Consider the following 11,913-nt stretch of genomic DNA (forward strand, 5'->3'; position numbering starts at 1 on the left):
TTTCCTTGATAATAGTGGTCTACAATCATAATAGTAGTAGCTAGCGTTTATTGTGGGCCTACCCCATACCAAGTATGTTGTAAGCAGTAGCCCATTCAGTTCTCACAATAACCCTATGAAGTATGCAGTATGAATTGGCGGTTAGAAGCCAAACCATAATTGAGTTGCCAGCCTATTTCTGTGTCAATTACTGCAAAGGGGCTGGGCTTACTTTTATATCAATTAGGTCTATTTGAGGCTGAGAGTAAGATGAGCTTCTTCTGATTATGGCTTGGAGGGCAGGAGGGAGGCATAAAGAAATGTCTATAATAAAAGTGGCTTCAAATCCTGGCTCTGCCACTTACTAGCTATGTGGTCTTGGACAGCTTAATGTTTCTGGACTTCAGATTCCTCTTATTGAACGTGGGTAATATATTACATGCCTCATAGAATTTTGGAAGTGTGAAATGAATTAATATACGTAAAGTGTTTTAGACTAGCACAAAGCACATAGTAAGGCCTCAGTAACTTTTAGCCTGTCTCCCATCCCACCCTCCATCCTCAGCACTTCTGCCACTGCTGTCCTCATAAAATGCAAACTGATTATGTCAGTCTCCTGTTTAAATCTCTTCAGTGACTCCCCATTGCCTAATAATCAAATCTAAACTTTGGTTGGGGTACTTTGGCCACAGATAACAGAAAAACCAACTCAATCTAGTTTTTAAATAAGTGAGTGAATTAGATCATGTAAAAGAGATCAGAAGCAGGGTGAAGTTCAGGGTTAGTTGATTCAATGATATTATTGAGAATCCAGGTTTTTTCCTCTCTTCTGCCATTCATAGAGTCAGCTCCATCCTAAAGCTGGTTTAGAACAGACACGTTGATCATTACAGGGACTAAGTCTGTGAAACTAGTCCAGGAAAGTTAAATTGTTTTGTTTTAATATTGCATTAAAACACAAACTGTGTGAAATAAAATGCTTGTTTTATTACTTTTTTCTGAATGAGGAAGTATAGAAACGATCAAGACATTGAAAAGCTAGACTTAGCATGATATGAATGTAATGCTAAGAATAGTGCCTCAGGACTCACTGGGGTGGGTAAGTCTCTAGTCCTAATATATTTTGATTTGTTACTCCTTTTAATATGTGTACAAAACTGTAAAACCTAAAATGCAACCACAGTGAGGAAATAAAAATATGGTGACCAAGATATTTGTAATGTTATATTTATACACTGTAATGGAAGTCTCCAAGTAATCTCACAGCTGCTTCTCAGAGTTCCCATAGGACAAACCTTTGAAGTTCAGGGAGGGGCTAATGGTCCCTTTGATCTCCTTAGTCTTTTTGCACTTCAGGGAGCTTTGGAGGAGAGCAGTTTTGCTTATCACTGGGCCTATTGTTCAAGCAAAAGAAAAAGCAACTTCCTAGATCTATTGAGATAGGTGGTGCAGGTGAGGGACTTTCCCAGACTAGCTGTCTGAACTGCTGCTTATGGCCTGACTATTTCAAGAGGTAATTCTGCCCGAGTTAGCCTCTCCCCAATCCACTTCCAGTAACTATACAGTTAGTTAATTGCCTCTAGCCTCTCCTTTAGTCTTGTTTTAAAATGTCATTTTATTTATGCTTGGCATAATAATATGTGCATTAATTTACTTTCTAAGCCATTTCATGAACTATTCTTTTTTTTTTTTTTTTTTTTTTTTGCCACGCTGTGCAGCGTGTGGGATCTTAGTTCCCCAACCAGGGATCAAACCTGTGCCCCCTGCAGTGGAAGCCCAGAGTCAACCACTGGACCACCAGGGAAGTCCACAAAATATTCTTTAATAAAATTGTTTCCCCTTGAGAAATACGAAAAACTTTGAACATAAGGATATTTAAGTTAAATTTAAGATGATTATAGTTTTGTAGTGTCTCCTCGTAGCATCTGCATTAAAGGTCATTGCATTATTATAGCTATTCAGTATAAAATATTTTTAAGTATATCTCTGCTGCATGAAAAATATTAATGCCTATCCTTTAGTCTTAAATTTTGAAACAACTGCCTACACATAAAAGAATTCATTTTATTACAGAAATTTTTTGATAACCCTTGGTGTTTTAATGAAAGTAATACACACTCATTCTGAGAGAAATCCTGAAAAATGTAAGGAAGAAAAGCAGTTTACATGTGATGATCCTCAGAAATAATCACAATTTACTCTTCAATGCATTTCCTTTCAATTTTTTATTATGTAAATACAGTATATACTATGAAATTTCTTTTTATGTGGGAGAGATTAGCTTATTCTATATATGTAATTTGTGTACTTTGTAAAGAAACTTAATATTATATTATTAATAATATTATTATTTTCCCATGCATTTAAAGATAACTATGTTATGAATCATAATTTATTTAGTCCCCTATTGTTGAATGAAGGTATCTTTTTTTTTAAGAATTAAAAACAACTGGCCAGTGTATCAGTGTTTTTTTTCCACTAGACGCTTGAAAAATTAATTTGAAAAATTTCTTGAAGCATTTGTGCATGTACACATATATCTGTTAAGCGAGTACAAGACGCAGGACTAAAGTGCTGAGTGAAGGACTCCCAGCATCCCCAGGACCACCACCATCACAACGTGTGTCCTCTTTATTTTGATATGCACTTGCATCAATTAGAGTACCTCTTTAAAGAAAGTTTGGAGAAGTTGAATATAATTAGGCTATTTCTCTTATTCATGCACTTATTCATTCATTCAGTAAATATTTATTGCTCCCTGGTCATGCATTGTACTATCAAGGTGAACAGGGGAGACTCAGCCCTGGCCCTCACTGAGCCTGCAGTCCAGATGAGAAGGACAATTAAACCAGAGAATTTAATTATATACAGAAAGGGCTTTGACAAGGAAAGCAGTGATTATAATAGGAGCACACAGCGGGTACAGCTAAGTTTTCCCGATGAAGGTGACATTTAACCAGAGACTTGAAAAGTAAGCAGGAGTTAGCTAGATAGAGGAGACAAGATGAGTCCAACCTGAGAGAACACCTGAGGAAAAGCCTGGTGAATGTCAGAATGCCTGGAATGTGGAGTGGAAGCTGAAGAGGAGGCTAGAGATGTAAGCCGAAGCCAGATGATAAAGGGCCTTGTCAGCCACCATAAGGAATTTAGAGTTTATCCCCAGGGGCACTGGGAATCTGTTGAAGGTTTGCTCTTTGAAAAGATTACTCTTGCTGCAGTCTGGAAAATTGTTGCAGGACTGCATGTAGAAAGACCAGCTCTTTAGCTCCAATCTAGCTGATAAGTTCCTACGTGAGGGCTGGAGGTGAAATGCTATAGCCGTCCTTCATTTCTCTCAGCCATTCATCACATTTAGCTTCTGACCCTTTTCAACCAACCTAGCACATATTTAGCATTTAATAAATGGTTGTTGCTTTGTTTGCTCTTTTATGTGTTTGGAGAAGGAATCATCCATCACCTGACTCTTTTTCTCTTCTAAGGGATGAAGTGTTGGGAGAGAAAGTATCCATCCTAAGAACTTTCCCCACTTTTTCACTGATCTAGGGACCCCTCTACTTTTCTTCAGTGGCTCAACTGGCTACATCTGAGCTAGTTTCTGAGGTCTTAGTTTCCTTTTCAAAAGTTTTATGAGCTTGTACAGAAAGCCCGAAAAATTCCTGATCTGAAGGCAGTACCTCAATTCTGCTGATATTAGGAACATGGGGACTTCCCCCATTATAACAATAATACATTATTCAACAATAAAACATGGTAAAGTACCAACAAGTGAAATACAGAAAAAGCTACCATAGTGCTACCCCCAAATGACAACCACTATTAATATTTTAGGGCATTTTTTTTAGACTTTCTTTAGTCTTGGGAGTACTGCTTTTAGATCATTGTGATACACACACACACACGTATTTATATCCTGAATTTTTTTTTTTTTTTTTTTTTTGCGGTACGCGGGCCTCTCACTGTTGTGGCCTCTCCTGTTGCGGAGCACAGGCGCCAGACGCGCAGGCTCAGCGGCCATGGCTCACGGGCCCAGCCGCTCCGCGGCATGCGGGATCTTCCCGGACCGGGGCACGAACCCGTATCCCCTGCATCGGCAGGTGGACTCTCAACCACTGCGCCACCAGGGAAGCCCTATATCCTGAATTGTTTAAACTTAACATCATAACAAAAACTCTATTATTTTAAATATTAAATTAAAATTTTAATTGTTGCAAAAAATTCCATTGTATAATTCTATTCCAATCTAATTCAACACAGTCATATTTAGGTTGTTACGAATGTTTGTACTTCATATAATACTATGATGAGTAGTATGAGCATTAAGTTTTGGGGGTACTTAAGTTTGTGCTTTTTTTTTTTTTTTTTTTTTTTTTTTTGCGGTACGCGGGCCTCTCACTGTTGCGGCCCCTCCCGTTGCGGAGCACAAGCTCCGGACGCGCAGGCTCAGTGGCCATGGCTCTCGGGCCCAGCCGCTCCGCGGCACGTGGGATCTTCCCAGACCGGGGCACAAACCCGTGGCCCCTGCATCGGCATGTGGACTGTCAACCACTGCGCCACCAGGAAAGCCCTAAGTTTGTGCTTTTGAGATAAATTCCTAGAAGCAAACCTGATAATCCTTCTTTAAGGCTTTTAACATATACCGTCAATTTGACTTACCAAACAAGGAGTGTACCAAATTTACATTTCAACATATGAGAGTACCTGTTTTAATTAGGCAACTTTTAAAAGAAAACTGCTAATTTAATATACAAGGAAAAATCATAGAAAATAATTAAAAATGTTAACAGTGCTTTTATGTACCCATAATAACTAAGTGAGCTAAAGGGAGAAACTGACTGCAATGGTATTAAGACAGACCTATATTAATAGGCTAATTGGCTGCATTTTCCATAACTTGGTAAAGTGGGTAGTTAATATCAGGGTTTTAGTATTCCTTGACATAATTCTAAATTTTTCTTTATGTAATTACTTCTGCTTAACTCTGCTTTTTGTTAACTTTAGCTCATAGTATTTTATAGATTAATTCAGAGATTTAAAGGAGTAGAATGTATCACAAGCCATAGCACTAATATTAGTTTCTGATTTATATGGTTTTGAATATAAGGCTTTGAAGTTCATTTAGTACTAAGTTAATTTTAGATTGAAAAGTTACAAGCTGAATATTAAATTGATAAAAATAATAATGATTTAGCTAGAGAAAACACAAGAGGGCAATCTTGCACAACAATAAAATATCTTTGCATAAGATAAAAAATAATTCAACATTTTTAATCAACTGTGATTTTTTTTCAATAGACATTTAAAGTCTTATCAGTATGTATTATCTTTTTATTAAGTAATAGAAGTATGGCTTTGCAAAGAAATTTAATGTCAACAAACATAATAAATTTTGCATGTATTTCAATTATATTTTTTAATCCTGGAAAGAAGTGAATCTATTTTCCATTATTGGAACCATATGGCCTGGTTTCAGTTGATAAGAAAGCAAGGAAGTAGATCTGCTGTGGAAGAGACACCAAAAGTATTTTTTTTTCTCCTGGATTCACCATAGATATTTATCTCAAAATGGAAATTGTTTTATTTTTTTCTGATTAGGAATATGTGATCCATTAAATCTCAAAAAAAAGGCTATTTTTAAAAAAATAAAAATTAATGAATTGCTAAAGGCAGGGCCTGGTCTAATGATTAGATCCCAAAATTCACGTATGATCTTTTACGTACTTTAATTTTCTGACACTTAAATAGGACTGTAATTTCGGTTAACTCCCTAGGCCCTAAAAATTGAGGGCATGAGAAAATGAGAGGTTTAAGGCAATTGCATGTACTTTTGCAAGTGCAAATGCTGAAAGATCTTAATTTCATCTACAAAGGAAACACAGATAGTATCTGTGTGGTCTTACTTCCCATACCCCTGTGGTCCTTCTCCACTCAAACTAATTTGGAGTTTAGAATGCCAAACTGGATAAAAAAAATGCCAAACAGGATAAACCTCTCATTTTCTCATGCCCTTAAGTTTTAGGGCCTGGGGAGTTAACTGAAATTACAGTCCTATTTAAGTGTCAGAAAATTAAAGTACATAAAAGATCATACGTGAATTTTGGGATCTAATCATTAGACCAAGCCCTGCCTTTAGCAATTCATTAATTTTTATTTTTAAAAAAATAGAAATAGGTATTTTTCTGAGCATACTGGTGGGAGCAAGCTTTAAAAATTCTGTGATCAAGTACCTGGTACTTAGAAAAGCAATATAACAATAGTTAATCACATGGAATTTGAATCCTCAGTTTCTGCCACATATTAGCTGTGTGACTTTGGGCAAGTTCTTAACCTCTTTGTGCCTTATTTTCCCCATCTGTATAATACAGTTATAATGGTATACATCTCATGAGGTTTGTTGTGAGACTTAATATGTAAATACTTAGAGCAGTATCTGGTACAAAGTAAACTTTATATAAGTATTTGCTCTTATGCAAGGGAGCCTAGGAAAATCTCTAATGGAAGTAAGAACCCAGATATTAGAATATGAAATGTAGGCAGTAACCCAGTTGGACATACAAAAGAGGGTCCTCAAGACCAACAAGAAGAAAAATTCATATTATAACCATTTCTCAAGCTACCCCTGGCTAAGGGTTTTCTACAGTTCCTAGGGAGAAGGAATCCAAAATTAGCAGCAGCAACTTACAGAATGGTACAAGAGTTTTGCTCATGTTAACCATGTAGAAAACCATACCTGCTTCTTCTTCCACTATGAGGAATGGTGAGTCATTCTAAAGTACTTTTCTTTAATGCTCATAAACCTCTTTATTAAAGAGTCCTCAGGGTCTAGTACTGTTATTGATAGGATCTGAACTGATGAGTATTATTTGAATGATAGAGTTAGGATATGGGTTTTCCAAGAGGGCAAATGAGATACACAGCAGCTTATAGGAGTTGCTTTAACAAAGCTTATTTCTGCCATATGCAACATGACTTGCAGTGGAAGATAGTTCACTCAGTTCACTTTCATAATTAGAAAATAGTCTTTCTTTGGGAAAAAAAAAAAAAGAAAACCCCTGAAATTGGAAACCCAAGACATGACAGTTCTATTCCTACCACTGCCATTGCTCCATTCTGAGAACAGGCAAGGGATTCTCCATGATTCTGTTTGTTCTTTGGGTGAATTTCTCATCCCCATTATCATGGTTTCTAAATTGTTTGAAAAATCTGAGTAGAAAGGTAAATGAGTCATTAAGAAAATTATTAAAAATATTATACTTGTGCTTTGCATTATTCCATCTATACTTTAGTTTCCACTTTAGATAGAGTGGTTAAAATCTTACAATATCTTGGTAGGAAGAAATAATTATAGTAATTTAAGAGCTTGTGCACATTTCTACAGAGATCATTTTGGAATATCAATGAAAATTTCTATCATATCCTTGTGGTGCTTGAACAATTCTGAGTACTATTGGGGTTTGAGAGGCTCCTGGCATGCTGGAAAGATTTTGCAGGGAAGGCTGCCTGATTGACTTTATTATAAGGCAAATTGGTGAATTGCCTAAAATCTACAGCTTTAACTTTCCAAGTTCTAGCATTTAATTTCTAGGTTCTGGTCTGAGTGGATCAGACCAACCAAATTTATAAGAGACTGATGTATAAATGTAGCAAGCACTGTGCAAAAGATAAACACAATCCCCATCCTCACTGAACTTAAGGGAGAGAAAGAGTAAACAAATAGACATACAACTAATTATTAAATTTAAAACTCAGAGTAAAAAAGTCCTCAGAGTTATAAAGCACATGACAGAGCATGCTCATCAAGCAGATCATGAAGAAAGACCTTTTACTTTAAGGTTTACAATTTGGCCTTTTGTTTATTTAGTTAAATATGTGTTATCATACTGTAATAATTTGCTGTGTCTGTCTCCACAATGGATGTATCTGTTCCATAGACTTGTAATTTACAGTTTGCTTATCAAGGTTCTCCAAATTCAAATTGCATCTTCAGCTTCTGCTTTTTCTATACTTTCATACAAGTCATTTCCAATTGTTGACACATTCTTTAAATATGGCAATACCACAGATCAAGTTAGATAAAAGTAAGGCGCTCTTTCGGGCTCAGAGGCTTGTCTTTCACTCTGTACTAATGTTATTGTTCCGAGTCTCTGAATTTGTGGCTTCCTTAGTGCCACAGTACAAACACTCAAGGCAAAAACAAGATAAACCATTCCAAAGTTAATATATACTCTTATCAAAATCCTGTGCCTTTGAAGTAGCGGGAAATAGCCACCCAGCTGTGGTATAAAAATTCATAGCAGCAGAATTCTCAAAAGCCACAAGGTAGGAACAACCCAAATGTCTATCAACAGATGAATGGATGAACAAAGTATGGTATATATACATACAAAGAAGTATTATTCAGTCTCAAAAAGGAAAAAAGTTCTGACACATGGTACAACATGAATGAATCTCAAAAGACATTATGCTAAGTGAAATAAGCCAGACACAAAAGGATAAATACTGTATAATTCTAATCATATGAGGTACCTAGAATAGCCAAATTCATAGAGAGAGAAAGTAGACTAGAGGTTACCAGGTGCTGAGGGGAGAGGAGAATGGATAGTGTTTCATGAGTACAGAATTGCTGTTTGGGATGATGAAAAAGTTCTGGAAATTGATAAAGTTGATAACTGCACAGCATTGTGAATGTAGTTAATTTATGTAAATTTTATGTAATGTGTATCTTACCATAATAAAAAAATACAAAAACAAAAAGGAAAACCAGAGACTGTGTGAAAGGTGGAGGGAAAATACAGTCACCTGTCCAGGTGCTGTCACCATGGGATGCCTAATGTGTTGTATATCAGTACTCTTTCTGTTATAATGCAAAAACATTTTTTAAAATCCTTTCTTAATTTTCTCTTTCAGCACTCAAACTTCTCACCCCTATTAGCTACCTTATAGTTGTTTTATTCTGTCACTCACAGTATTTTCTGCATGTAAGCAATACTGTTGTTATCATTATCATCATTATTATTAATTCTTGGGATTGCATTCATTGTTCTGGTGTCCCATTTATATTGAGGGCTTGATGTACTCACCATTAACCTGTAAAAACATGGATTACAAGGAGAGTATGATAGGATAGTGCTGATGACAGTATAGTAATTTTGTGTGATTCTATTGAGGCTTCTTTCTTAGTATGTCAACACTATCAGATAGAATTGCAGCTTTGCATCTAGTTTGTGCTCCTTAGAAAGGACATGGGCTCCAGTTGACCTCAAGAGAAAGCCTGGAATAGGATAAAGACCACAAAGAAACTGCAGGACTGAAGATGGTCCTTTCAGTTCGAGAAAACACTTTTTACAAAATTATTGGGAACATATGCCAAACCTTTTTCTTCTTCTAACACCTACTTGGTCTTGTAGAATTATTTTAATCACCATAAAACATGCTTACTATGCTACACATTGGGAACAGGGCAGACCTGTTTTGATTTCTTGATTTCATGGATTTCAAAATTAGCTAAATCTCTTAAAGAACTTACTTTTATGATTTAAAAGGATCATAAGAAAATATACCACTATTCTTGAAATAATGGAAATTATTTACAGATATATTTTATTATTTAAAATTATAAAATAATATATTTTCATATAAAAATCCAATAAGGAAAGCAAATGGAAAACAAATAGGAAAGCTTCTCACTCTGCCCCATTGCAGACAATCGTCTCCTCTGATATAACCAGTGTTACAGGTATATCTAATACGTATACATGAAATAAATAAACAACAAAATAAATAAAATTATATATGCTATGAATATAAAATAAAAAGACATTATTCTACAACTTGGTGTTTCATAATTTTTTTTCTTACTTTAACAGGAGCTTTTATTTATGTTTTGTTATTGAAGTATAGTTGCTGTACAATATTATATAAGTTACAGGTGTACAATATAGTGATTCACAATTTTTAAAGTTTATATTGCAGTTATAGTTATTATAAAATATTGGCTGTATTCCCCATGTTGTGCAATATATCCTTGTAGCTTATTTTATACCTAAGAGTTTGTACCTCTTAATCCCCTACACCTATGTTGCCCTCCCCACTTCTCTCTCCCCACTGGTAACCACTAGTTTGTTCTCTATATCTGTGAGTCTGCTTCTTTTTTGTTATAGTCACTAGTTTGTTGTATTTTTTAGATTCCACATATAAGTGATTTCATACAGTATTTGCCTTTCTCTGTCTGACATTTCACTTAGCATAATGCCCTCCAAGTCTATCCATGTTGCTGCAAATAGCAAAATTTTATTCTTTTTTATGGCTGAGTAGTATTCCATTCTGTATATATGCCATATCTTCTTTATCCATTCATCTGTTGATGGACATTTAGATTGCTTTCATATCTTGGCAATTGTAAATAATGCAGGTATGAACATTGGGGTGCATGTATCTGTAGGAATTAGTGTTTTTGGTTTTTTTGGATATATACCCAGGAGTGGAACTGCCGGGTCATATGGTAGTTCTATTTTTAGTTTTTTGAGAAGCCTCCATACTGTTCTCCACAGTGGCTGTACCAATTTACATACCCACCAACAGTGAACAAGGGTTCCCTTTTCTCCGCAGCCTGGTCAACATTTGTTATTTGTGTTCTTTTTGATGACAGCAATTCTGACAGGTGTGAGATGATATCTCATTGTGATTTTGATTTGCATTTCCCTGATGATTAGCAATGTTGAACATCTTTTCACGTGCCTGTTGGCCATCTGCATATCCTCTTTGGAAAAATGTCTATTCAGTTCTTCTGCCCATGTTTTAATCGGGTTGTTTGTTTTTCTGATGTTGAGTTGTATGAGCTGTTTATGTATGTTGGTTATGAACCCCTTATTGGTCATATCATTTGCAAATATTTTCTCCCATTCAGTAGGTTTTCTTTTTTTTTTTTTTTTCTTTTTTTTGCGGTACGCGGGCCTCTCACTGCTGTGGCCTCTCCCGTTGTGGAGCACAGGCTCCAGATGCGCAGGCTCAGCAGCCATGGCTCACGGGCCCAGCCGCTCCGCGGCATGTGGGATCCTCCTGGACCGGGGCACGAACCCGCGTCCCCTGCATCGGCAGGCGGACTCCCAACCACTGCACCACCAGGGAAGCCCCTGTCTTTTCGTTTTGTTAATGGTTTCCTTTGCTGTTTAGTTTGTTCAATTGTAATTAAGTTAACATTTAATTTTAAGTTTAATTAGGTCCCATTTACTCATTTATTTCTTAAAATATTAAGGAAAATAGATTATTACTTAGATCTGATTTGTAAATATTGCCTCTTCTTTTTTTCATCCATGAGATAAGTACAAACCATGGAAAAGTCCAAAGTAGAAAAAACGATATTGTTTACGTCTGTCTCTCCTGTTTTGCTGCAAGGTGTTTCAGGCCAGGAACTGTGTCTGTCTAATCTTTCTAGCCTCAGAACCTCACACAGTGCTTGGCACAAAATAAGTACTCAATAAATGCTTGTTGAGTATTGTTGATTCAACTTGGGAGTATTTGTCATCGTTAATTGGTGGAATATGGTCCCAGGATGTGCATTATAGGCTATAATACACTGTTGATACAATATGTGAACCTGGCCTAAGACACTACTACACACCGCTTGGTTAAGGCCACAGACAACTATATGCCTTAAAAATTCAGGAATCCAAAGTATAAATCATGCACAGATAGTTTTCTTCTCCCAGGGTCCCAAATTCAGGGTAGAGGTGACATTCCTATGCGTCACATTCTAAAATGCACACCATGGGCTTCAAGGGATCTCAGGACCCTAGATGATTTCATAAACAAGAAAATCAAGGTTTTGAAGGACCTTTTAGAATTATCTACAGCAGTCTTTCAAAATATTGAGTAGAGGAGCAATTGTATTCCTAGGACAGTGTGTTACAGCAAAGGCAAAATTGCCACATGTGTCAA

This window comes from Mesoplodon densirostris, chromosome 4, assembly GCF_025265405.1.
Source record: "Mesoplodon densirostris isolate mMesDen1 chromosome 4, mMesDen1 primary haplotype, whole genome shotgun sequence".
Taxonomy (NCBI): Eukaryota; Metazoa; Chordata; class Mammalia; order Artiodactyla; family Ziphiidae; genus Mesoplodon; species Mesoplodon densirostris.